Genomic DNA, 12,133 nt, shown 5'->3' with positions numbered 1-12,133 from the left:
AGTTAATTAGCACTTTTGTCGATTAGAGTTTATTATTTTGCTATTATAGAGTGTGGGTTCTGCGATTTTTGAGTAATTCTTTTAAGTAATAGAAATAATTTTTTTTTTACTAAGTGAATTATTTCGTTCCCCTCCTTACTCCTTCTTGCTTGTAGGGTAAGGAGTAATATGCAACAGGTTTAAAATTTTTGTTGGATGTTCGGGTTTGACCATTTTTTGGCCTAATTTTACTGTACTATTATGTTTCGGGGAGGATTTTATCACACATTTCTCAGGAAATTTGTATGATCAATAAAGTTTGATTTATTCATATATTCCATTCATTTTTGCTCCGCTAGATTAATTAAGAGGGAGAGGGGGAGGGAGAAGGGAGGTGCTTTAAAGGCATTAATATGAGCAAATACCTACGACTCTGCTGAGTAAGTATGGTAACTTCATTTAAATGAAGAGAAAAATTTGAACAACCTCACCCCTGTTAAATATTTGATGTTTTTTTAAAACGCTAAAGAACTGATGCGCGCACTCATATACGCGCATTCGAAGTAATACTTCTTAAATTCATGTTTTTTTAAATACATATAAAGTGCATTAAATATAGAGTTTTGTACTTCAAATGTAGAGAATTTTAAATTTTTTGTTAGCTAAAAGTTGTCAAAATCTGAAGGGAAAAAAAATGCTGTTTTGTTTTGTAAGAAAAGATGCTCGCAGTAACAACTATAAAAATAAATACTGTACACAAAGCACCGAGTTCGTGCAATTCTTCAAGAATAATTAATATCATTTTCAAATGAAGCTGAAAAAAAAAGAAAAAATAAAATAGTAACAATTTTTTTCAGCAAAAAGTATAATGAAAAGCAATTTTAGCAATAGTTTTGATATATTACGGAGGGGGTTTAAACTCTAAAAAGTCATCCCTTCTCTCGGTAAACATGTATCTATTTATTGGTCTGTGCATTTATCCATAATATGTTTATTCGTCTATCTAAATTTTCTTTATCTATCTTCATTTAAGCCAGTGATTTTTGAATTTCTTAATACTACGAAAAGAAGGAAGAGAAAACCACGAAAGAAGGCTTAATGCATTTAAAAATATCCCTAAAAATAAAAATAATAAAATGAATAAAATAATTACATAAATAAAAAAAAAAGAAAGTATTGTTTTGAGATGGGGAAATTTATACTTATATTATGGAGATTTTTACACCAATCGAAATAACTGATTTCTTTTTTTTTAAGCATTACGAACTTCACTCGTTTAATTTTTATTTTTCCTTCACGGTTTTTCACTTAAGTTTTTTTTTCTTTCTCCCTCCTGTATCTTTAGTGCACTTTTGATCATTGGTTCCCGGTTTACTTAATATTTTATGTTTCTAATCATTTTGGTTCACATTTCTATTTCCACCAAAAAACTCTTGAAGTTTGTAAGATTCATCAGGACCATGGGAGTAAGCACCTTCCAGCGATTTCTTTTAAAAACTCCACTTCGTTCTTTTTTATTCCTATTTTAAACAAAAATTTCATAAATACCAATTTTAGGGACGAAAAATAGCCTCACACAATTGTAATTTTAACACTATTTGACAGATATGCTGATTTTTTTCGAAATTAAATTTGTTGAAGCTTCTAAGTCAAATAGAACGGATGTGTTCGATGTTTAAAGAATTAAAATATTGAAGTATCCTAGATCACAAAGCAAATTCGGTGGTGGTGTAAAATCGTTTTTTTTTCTTTAGGAAAAACAACATAGATGAACTTAAAAAGCAGAACTTCATCTGAATACAATATTTTCAGATTACTAATCCATATCATTTAAGATTGATAAGAAATAAAAATACCGTAAAGGTATACACTGTAAATTTAATCTTCATAATGAGTATAATGCAAATTTGCCATAATAACCAAATCTTTATTATTGCATCCAAACGACGATTTCTTTGTTTTATGGATATGTCTCGTAATACATAATCTAAAAAATTACCAATTATAATGTGACGGCTGCAAGCGCATTCTCCAATTCCATTCCAATCCATTTTTTGAAAGAGTACGGTCCTATCGCAATTCGTGACTGCGAAAATATAATTTAAAATCAAGACGTCAAAATTCAAATGAATTTAGTCTTTCTTTTCCCTCAAATGTTACTTTTCAATTTATTGAACTGTCAGCAGAACCAGTACGCGTGTTCTTACAATCAGGGTAAGCTAGGTTTAAATAAGAAAAAAATATTGCAGTTCGTTATTTTTATTCCAGTATTTTATAGTATCTATTACGTGTCATTATCTAGTTTATTACGGCTGAAATCGAATAGATTTATATTTTCTGAAGGATTTATAAAGAGCTTTGTGATTAAATTTAGAATAAATGTTTGTGTTAGTTTTCATTTGCTATAATTAAGCCCTAAATACGACTAACATTTAAAATGTCATTACCGCGATAGTCAATCACTAAAACGGTGATCTGAAAACAAGGTTATGTCGTTTAGGGACATGATAATGAGTTTTAAATATTGAGTTAATTAAAGTATGAATTTTCCTCAGTTGAACAGTTCATTCACTTTCTATACAGACGAATTTCAGAAAATTAAAAGATTTTGGTCTCTGATTTGTTTTTATACGGCGAACATTAAGAAGACAGGGAAGGGAAGAAATCTTCAATTCTTGTTACTTTTCTCTTGAGCAATTTTATTACATTTTGTCGCTTATTTGAGCTAATCTATTTATCTGTTGGTCTTTTCTATGCTCCTAGTTCTCATTACCACGTTCGTAAATTTATTGCGACCATATTTTACGCCTATTACACTGAAAAACAAATGTTAATGAATTTTCTGTTCCCCAAAGTACTTTGGGAGTTTCTTACAGAATTCAAGGTGCTAAAAAAGATTATGTTTGCAAAAATTTTCTATCACCCTCCAATTTTAAGAAATTTCATTTATATGTTTTGGATTATATAGGCTTCCTAATAGCAGTTATAAGTTTATTATATTTTTCTTTCAGATGCATTTGATCCATAGACATTTTTTAAATTATTTCAGCAATAGAGTAGAAACCGAATTCACTTTAATAAGTTTTAAGTTTTGTGACCTTGAGCAGGCATCGCTAGGCGTTTTGTATCATTTCGGTTTCACGCAAGATCACGGTAGTTGAAATTGTATTTCGGCGCGTAGAAATGCCCTACCATCGGTTCAAATTGCTTATTTTTCGATATTGCAAGAATCTTACGAAAATATGAAGATATTATTACTTGATGAAATTGACCACTCACATTATAATTGGAGCATATGTACAGTTTTAAAGTAATTGCCATTCTCATTGGTCTGCAACTCGGTTAGATAAAATACTTCTATTTTCTGTGCAAGTGGGACAACAGGGCGAAACATGAACATTACATCAAAAAGAAATGACTAGAGCGCAAACAATATATTGCATAAAAATCTCCTCTAACTGATAAAAAAAATATTCTCCCCCCTTCACACATATAGTTTGGATTAATGCAGAATTTTGTTAATGCAATGGATAAAAAAAAGGTGTGAATTTTAATATTTGCAGGAACTGTTCCCATCACTCACTTATGCAAGAATTAAGGAGGGTATTTTCATTGACCCACAAAATGAAGCTTATGAAGGAACACAATTTTGAAGCTAGTTTAAGTGATTTCGAAAGAACAGCATGGCTTGATTTTTAAAATGTTGTGACACAATTTTTAAGGAAATAATAGAATTTCTAACTATGAAAAGGTAATAAAGACTTGTTAAAAAGTTATAGAAAATTAGAAGTTCAATGTCATTGATATTTTTCTTTTTTCTTTTTTTTTGCGGCATCTCATTTAAATTTTTCCTTGAAAGTATGAGAGCTGTGATCGACGAGCATGGGAAGCGCTTTCACCAGGATATTTCTGCAATTGAAGCGCGATATCTGGAACAGTTCAATCCTGATATACTCGGGATTACTGTTGGAATCTTCTTAGAGAAGTTTGTGATAGGACCTATTAGAGAGAATCCGCAGTTAAAGCATTTACAGTATGAAATTTAAGAATTTTTTTACAAGTATCGTTATTTTTTCTTAAAAAATCTTTCATTCTTCTACAAATTTTTAAATAATGTATATATTTTTTTGTGTTTCATATTAGTTTTATAAGTTTTGTAATCTTTACTAGTAATAAAGTTGAAAGTCCGGATGTCTGGATCTCTGTCTGTTTGGATCTCTCTCTGTTTGGATCTCTCTCTGTCAGGCTCTCTGTGACGCGCATAGCGCCTAGACCGATCGGCCGATTTTCATGAAATTTGGCACAAAATTAAGTTTGTAGCATGGAGGTATTCACCTCGAAGCGATTTTTTGAAAATTAAATTTTGTTCTTTTTCTATTCCAATTTTAAGAACATTTTCCCGAGCAAAATTATCATAAGATGGACGAGTAAATTACCAAGTTATCATAACGTGGAACCGTAACATGGGTAAGCCAATTGGCGAGAAATTCCCCATCCATTATTTGTAAATACAGAGGCGAACCAAAAGACCTTTTAATTTTCTACTACGGGAAAAGCCGTGCGAGTTGCTAGTTGTTAATATAAAATGGTAAATGACAAAAATATTGTTTGCGTGTGTTTAATATCTCAATTTAATGACATTTATTCAAGATTTGGGTTTTTTCAAGAATCTGTGGATGATGGAATATTTTTACTGTCATATTCTTTTTCAGCATCCCCTAAAAATATAAAAGTCATCAATTGCAATTGAGGAACAGAAACCCTGTTTACCAGTGTTATTACCGTATCCCAAAGATGAAAACTTAATAAATTAACTAAAGCTGTAATTAAGGAGAACGGTCTTTGCTGGCATTTTTTTTTTCATGAAAGACATTTGCCTCGAAAAATTGTAAATCAAAACATTATTAAAAAAATAAATAAATAATAATTGAGCGTTCTCTGACTGGCCCATTTATTCTGCATCGCAGTCAAAAGAGCAGCTCATACCAATTTCTACAAATTGATGTACACACCAGTTCTATCGCAATGTTTTTTTTTTTTTTAAATTAGTTTGAATGATTTAGTGAAAGGATAAAAATATAAGATTTCCTTACGTATTCTGTTCGTGACTGCTGATTCACAATACTGCTGATTCACAATCATCATTCAAAATCATCCATATTATCTCTCTATGTAAGGTACAAACTGTAAAAAGAAATTTTTCAAAATTTGCTTCTTCAATAAATAAAAATGTTTCGTTAATTGGTTAGTTATTACAGGGTTTGGTATACTGTTTTTAGGATGCAATTAAAATCTTTGTTTTCGAAAACAATAATACTGGAACTTAAAAGGGAATGTTATTTCAAACGGACCGGTTTTAAAAAAGTGAGATATGTTTAAAATATTACCCAAAAGTTTTCAGAAACGGAAAAAAAGTTATAATGCACATAATACTACCAATTTTAATTGAAGTTTTTCTAAAAAGTGAATTCCATTGAAACTTTTCTTAATTCCCTATCAACTAAATTAAAAATATTTTTTGAAGCAACGTTTGTTTAAAAGGCATTTGTTTGTTCAATCTTGTGATGGCACTAAATTTCGTTGCACAATCACCAGAAGTTAAATAACAGGCAAATGCAAGAGAACATTCAGCTGAAGAATAAGAAAAAAAAAAAAAAAAAAACATTCAATGAAACGTTTTCCAGTTTGAACTTTGAAATTCAGGTTTCGAGGTGCATTAAATCACCTTTAGAACTACTAGTGTGTCCAATTCTCGAACTTCATGATTGTAGGACTGATCTGAATATTTCATGCGTACACTGCATAACATTTCTTTAGAACTGAAATAAGCTACCAAGGAATTTAATAGAAAAAAAAAACTTTGAAATTTGAATAAAAACGAGCTGATGTGTGCATCACATGACTTCCTTTTACTCCAATTTAATGTCATTTCCCCATAACTGGCAATTTTAATGTGATTCAATAGTTTACTCTCTAAATATCACCAACAGTGGCCAAATTGAAACAGATTTTTAAAAAAATCTTCAAATTTGTCGCCAAATCGGCGACAAAACTTTGCGACCAAAAGACTGGCGATATATCGCCAAGTGTCCGCCAAATTATAACACCACTTGAGTTTACATCGAAATTAACAGTGATTTCCATCAAAAAAGGGGCAAAAGACCTCTTTAGAAACACCCGAATGCAACCAAAACGGGAGGTGCACAACTAGATCTCACTAGGAGTCTACGTACCAAATTTCAACTTTCTACTACTTACCGTTCTTGAGTTATGCGACATACATACGCATATGCGCACAGACATACACGTGCATACAGACGTCACGAGAGAATTCGTTGTAATTAACTAGGGAATCGTCATTATGGATATTTCGCGTGTCTATACGTGCTTAGGCACTTATCCACGTGTGGTCGAGTCGAAAAAAAAACAACTCAATATTTATTCGGGGGTGAGTAAAAGGGAAATTAAGGTCGATTTTTGAGTGAAAATGTTTTTGCGAATACAGTACTTCCTTTTTTGTAAAAGGAAGTAATAATAGAAATTAAAGACAAGGTGAATAACCTCTCGGCAAATGTCTAATTTTGAACTGAACAAGAACGATCATTTTAAAGGAAGCGCCAACTCATCACTTGAATAGACTACTGGAATCAGTCATAAGTAGCGCAGTCTTGTGAAATCTATATCACTGAGTACGATTATCGACGAAACGATAGTTGGTTTTCTTATCAGATTGCGCCCAAAATAAAAATACTCATATTTATTTGATATTTACCTGTAATCTTGCAATTTTAACAAATGCGTGAAGTCATTATTTTTATCTTTGTTAAAATTGCGTTCTTTTTCCTTGCGTTGTGTCAATTTTGTTTACAAAAGTATAACGAAAACATTATTTTGTCGGGTTGGCATTTGACAATGATATGAAATTATACTTGCATATGCAATTGTAATGTGTCAACGACCGTCAAGAGGGACTACTTACTGTACGTTGTCAGAAACTTCATTTGCATATTTGAAAATCAATTTCATTCAAAGATAGTCATATTTAGTAGTTTGAAAGGATTTTGAGTCATTAAAAATAAGTTTTTGAGCTAAAATTTGATACTTTAGAAAGTTATTGATTTAGTTAATACTGTGAGATATTTATTATCAAGAGCGATATTATTTCCTACTGAAAATTAGGACAATTATCAGGTAAGCTGATCTATATTTCCTTTCTTTTTTTTAATGTTCTTATTTTAAAAGCATATATGGGGGGACACTAGAATTATTTTCGTAGTGACGTAAAAATTGACAAAGTTTTGAGGTTGAGAAATGGAATATTATTTAAGAAATAAATAAAAATTGAAAAAAGGAAAAAAAAAAAAAAAAAAGCCTGCAGGTGTATTTTCACCTCATAATAAGTACAGTCGAGTCCCGACTTACGCGAGGGATGCGTTCCAAGACCCCTCGCGTAAGTCGAAATTTCGCGTTGTGGAAATGGGTATTAGGGTGGATCGAAAAAAATGAAATTTCGAATCTTAATTTGGAATACCCACCAAAAGCTGTGCATGTGTAAGAACAATACACATGTAAAATATTATCAAGTTTGAATAACTCCTTGAGGGTCCTACCAAGGCTTGAATTTCTCCAAAAATAGGAAAAAAGGTCAATTTTCCAAAATTTTTATAAAAATAATAAGGTTCAAAATTTTTGTTCTAATACCGTTAAAATGTTTCCTTTTAACACGCTTTTCATGTATCTTCACCATTATTTACATTCTTTGCAGTATTAGGTTCGCGCAAAAGTTCGTAAAATTTCGTGAAATTTCCGAAAACTGACTTTTTTCAAGCCTTTTTGCACATTGCAATATTTTTCTTTTAAAGTACAATTTTTTTTTTCAATGACTGTGCAGAATTCAGTTTTAAATGGAAATGAAATTATACTTTATTATATTAACAGCCCAGCACCTACGACCAGGAGCGTAATTGCTTCAAACTGGACCAGTGGTAAATTGTCGCACCAGTTTAGCAATTTACCTATTCACATGGACCAGCAGTTTCACCATCAAGTAATGTTAACAGGTGACGCAAAGGTTGCTCGTATGCAGTTCGCAGATTAACCATGGGACAGGATGTCCAATTTTATTGTCTATGTCCGCAATTGCACCGTTCTTTTTTCTGGTATTCATGGCCGTGCCATCACAGCCAAAAGCTAAAAGATCCTTAAGGCTTGAACAAATTTTCAGTTCAAAACTCACGTTGCTGTTATGACATGTTTTCCCGTTCCAGAAGTTGGCGTCACATGACCCAAATAAAGAGAATTGGATTTTTCAACCATGGATTCCTCGCTTATGGTTCTTCTATGGTATCTGTCTCCAACCATTTCTTCTTGTCATAGTTTTGTCTTTTCGGCTATCGAAAAATGTACTTTTCAAACCCTTTCACTTCTAATTTGCAGGTTTTGAAGAGAAGAACCCACTTCGTCTGTGACACTTCTGTCGCTGCTTAAAATTTTAGACTTTAGAGCGATAATTATTTGACACAGTACCAAAATCCTGTAATGTTTCTGAAGCAATTGCTGCATCACATCGCACATCTGTCAGAAATGCAGTAGTGGTAGCACACTCTTGATAACGTTGGCAGAGAAAGTATCATTTGTTCCATTTTTGAAGTGACATCAACACCAAAAAATGTTGATGGCTCTGTTGGCGGGAGCATAGCCGTTGCAAATATTTCTTCTTCTGGAATTGAAACAAAACTTTGCTGTTCCTCATCAGTGTTATAACAGCAACTCGTTGCGCAAGTGAAAATCTGAAAAAATTATTGATCCTGTCATTCAACGAAACGCCTATTTTTGCTACCCGGAAAATATTCTCTTAACAGTGATCACTGATGAACGAAGTACATCAGAGAACTGGCTTTGCGAAGATTTTGAAGGATAGACAAGTGGCTTCTGTTCATGAAGAAATAAGAGAATTCTATAATTCAAGGATTAACTTTAATGCATCAGACTACTCTGATGTTATCAACCGGCAAGAATGTGGTAATAACTGCCACCCCTCTCCTATTTTAGCTGGCCTATCTAATGAAAGTCTTCAACAATAGATTGAAAACACCAACGCCAATTTTGCGTTCGTTTATTTCTCCTGTCATACTCAGGTGGTGGAACGCTGTGTTAATATGGTGACAGAAGCTTCTTTGTTTGTGATTAGTCAATCGGCAAGAGATGGCTTTATAAGAGCAAAAGTCAAATCTTAAAGTATCATGTCATCATTTGAATTTAAAAAAAAATGATTTCAAAGAGGTTTCATGAATGGATGTGACGAACTGACTATTTTCTGTGGCATTAACTAACTGATAATTTTCAAGTCCCTCATTTTGTGAAATATTGATGCTTATATGTCAGAGAGACTGTGGGAGAGTAAATATACATTCTTTGTAACCAATGCACTTCTCTCAATGCTTTTTTACTTAATACAACTAAATCATTTTGAAAGTTTACCTCTAATGTAAAATGAGTAATAAATTTATACTTAATACATGCGACTCAGCAGATGGAAAAGGTAGAATGGAACTCGAAATGCAGCCACCTGTTTTTAGTGGATGCTGGGCTGTTAATGTAATAAAGCTTAACTTCACTTCCGCTTAAAACTGCATTTTGTACAGTCGTTGTAAAAAAGAAAACTGGACATTAAAAGAAGAAATATTGCAATGTGCAAAAAAGCTTTAAAAAAGTCAGTTTTTGGTTAATTTCGAAAAACTTGACGGCTTATGTGCGAACTTAATGTTGAAAAGACTAAATAATTGTGAAGATACATGAAAAGAGTGTTCAAAGGAAGCATTTTGACCGTATTATAACAACAATTTTGATCACTAGTACTTTCATAAAAATTTTGAAAAATTGACCTCTTTTTCTATTTTAGGAGAAATTCAAGCCTTGGTAGGACCCTCAAAGAGTTGTTCAAACTTGATAATATTTTACATGTGTGTTGTACTTACACATGCACAGCTTTTGGCAGGTATTCCAAATTAAGATTCAAAAATTCGTTTTTTTCGATCCACCCTAATGGGTATGTGTAAAAAGTTTTATAAACATAACCTATCAGTTTAGACACTTGCTAACACCACCTTAAACTGTTAAAAACCATTTTTAACTATACATTACTGTTTCTTACATAAAGAACTGAATTTTTATTTGTATTTAAGAAAAAAGCCCTTTTTTACCACATTAAATACTGCTGTGATGCACAAAATCAATGATACTATAATTGTACTGTGCAGTAGATTCACTAATGATGTTTGAAGTTTAAAAAATGAAAATGATGACGATTTATACTCCGTGATCAAACTGTTATTCAGATATATTTTTAAATACAGTTGCTAAAAACGTAGTTCTCTTATAACGTTTCTCATCTATGGCAATACTCCTTTTCCTGGTTTCTTTAATTTACAATAAAAAGCAGCTTCCATTTTCATAATTTTTGCATTTTGCTTGGATACTATTACTCCGTGAACTTTTATGGATTTCCCTTTGTTGTTTTTTATTATACTTATGGAAGATTCACTCATACGTAATTGTTGTGCTACCTTTCAATGCATTTTTTAGTTGAGCTTCAGCTTTTTTCGAGAAGCTTTAGCTTTTCTTTAATTTTCAGAAACTTTCTCTTTTTTTTTTTCTATCTTCACCAACTTTCGATGAAACAGCGCTCTTAGGTGTCATTATATTTCGTTAACTTTTGCATTTAGAATGAAAAAAATAAGTGGAAAATGAGAAGTAGTTATTCGTATAAGCGATGTTCATACTAGTACGGTGTGGGTGCTTCCGCTCTCAGTGATGCTAAAGGAATGAAGGTCCTTCACGAAAATAAAAAATCTTAGTAGCCCGTTTACACATCGCGATTCCGTTCTGAACATTTTCACGCGGGCGAGGAATTCGCGCTAGGTCTAAAATTCTTTACTGGTAAAAAAATCGCGTTATAGCCATTTCGCGTAAGTCGGATCGCGTTGCAGCAGGAGTCGACTGTATTTCATTACTATTGTTGACAAATGTGATGCTTTTCTTAACAAATACACAACATAGAGTGTACCAGTACAGCGTTTACAGACTTTCAAGGCAGATAGTATACACCTAGACGATGGGAAATTACATAGCAATGCCTGGTCGGAAACGCTTTCCTGACGCGGTAGAGACGAAACAAATCACCAAAAAGACAAGACCCGAATAAGAGAAGAAAACATGTTTATTATCCTTAGCACAGCAAAAAACTGAGAAAAAAGAACACGAAGGAGTCAACGATCGTCATCAAAGTGGGTGTTCGAAATTACGACCCCGGGCCGTGATGCATGCCTCACATCTCCGGTGCATTGAAGATCGAACTTCAAGCATGCGCGGCCACCAAACTGTGCTCATGCACCGTCATCCGATGCTTCGGTTTACGTAACGACATCTATCGTGTACACCAGACAAAAACTTACCGGAATTTTTGCTGTATTAAAAGTAATATACATTTTCTTCTCTTATTCATGTCCTGTCTTCCTTGTGCTTTGTGTTGTCACTATCGCGTCAAGAAAGCGTTTCCGATCGTGCATTGCTATGTGATTTCCAATCGTCTAGGTGTATTCTATCTGTCCTGAAAATCTGTAAACGCTGTACTGATACACCCTGTATATTATTCACCAAAAATTTGTTTCGCTCAGACACAATTTTTGCACAGCTTTGCAAACGCATAACACATCCTTTGGAATAGTGAGAATTTACAGATGGGTGACATATTTAGTCGTTCCAGTTCTGTTGGCTATTTTCGCAATTATTCTTACAAGCTTTGACTGAAACCTCATTGTTTAAATTGGATATTTAAATTGGGTTAGCTTTTTTTCATTCCCTTACGCATATAACTGTCTTGAAATATTGAACTTTTATACGTTAGTTCGTCAATTCACTGTCAAACAACACAAAGTATACATTGAGGAGAAATACAAAATTCTTTTTTAATAATTTTGTCGTGACTTCTAACACGAATGAATGAACGACTGCTCACGTGATTTAATGTTACGCAGCTTGAATGCAAGCTTCAACTATCTGATATTAAATACTAAAAAATAAATGTGTGGATCAAGTGCATTATTTTTTTTTTATTCAGTCTCGATATTTTTGATTTTATAGAAAGCAGTGTTTT

This window comes from Uloborus diversus, chromosome 4, assembly GCF_026930045.1.
Source record: "Uloborus diversus isolate 005 chromosome 4, Udiv.v.3.1, whole genome shotgun sequence".
Classification (NCBI taxonomy): domain Eukaryota; kingdom Metazoa; phylum Arthropoda; class Arachnida; order Araneae; family Uloboridae; genus Uloborus; species Uloborus diversus.
The sequence above is the reverse complement of the archived record's forward strand: the minus strand, read 5'-3'. Positions refer to the sequence as shown.